Genomic DNA, 613 nt, shown 5'->3' with positions numbered 1-613 from the left:
CTTTAATCCCAACACTCAGGAAGCAGAGGCAGACAGATCTCTGTGAGTTCGAGGCCAACCTGGGCTACAGAGCTAGTTTCAGGACAGCCAGAGCTACACAAGAGTAACCCTGTGTCCCCTTGAGAGTGCTGGCACAGGCCAGTAGTCCCAGCCCTTGAGAGTGCTGGCACAGGCCAGTAGTCCCAGCCCTTGAGAGGCGGAAGCAGGACCAGGGTTCAAGGCCAGCCTCTGAAACACAGAGGACCAGAGGACATCATTTCTCTCCTCCATCATGCAGGTCCCAGGGATCAAACTCAGATCCACAGAGATAGCAGTAAAGGCCTCTTCTTACTGAGACATCCCCCTGCCTCAGCTTTTCTTGCTTCTGAAATCAAATCAGAAGGCAGATCCAGGCAACACAGTGCGAAGACAGCACTTAAGACCTGTATCTTTCTTTTTTTTTTAAATATTTATTTATTTATTATGTATACAGTATTCTGTCTGTATGTCTGAAGGCCAGAAGAGGGCACCAGAGCTCTTTACAGATGGTTGTGAGCCACCATGTGGTTGCTGGGAATTGAACTCAGGACCTTTGGAAGAGCAGGCGATGCTCTTAACCACTGAGCCATCTCTC

The 613-nt window shown here is 49.4% G+C and overlaps 1 protein-coding gene across 2 annotated transcripts in view; it reads right to left on the bottom strand.

Annotated features, from left to right (window-relative positions):
• Lrrc2 (leucine rich repeat containing 2) overlaps nt 1-613 on the bottom strand; it is a 26,702-nt gene that overhangs the window by 20,594 nt on the left and 5,495 nt on the right. The gene's annotated exons all lie outside the window — the stretch shown is intronic.

The sequence above is a fragment of the Microtus ochrogaster genome, chromosome 5 (genome assembly GCF_000317375.1).
Source record: "Microtus ochrogaster isolate Prairie Vole_2 chromosome 5, MicOch1.0, whole genome shotgun sequence".
NCBI classification, from domain to species: domain Eukaryota; kingdom Metazoa; phylum Chordata; class Mammalia; order Rodentia; family Cricetidae; genus Microtus; species Microtus ochrogaster.
This window is presented reverse-complemented; position numbering and strand designations above follow the sequence as displayed.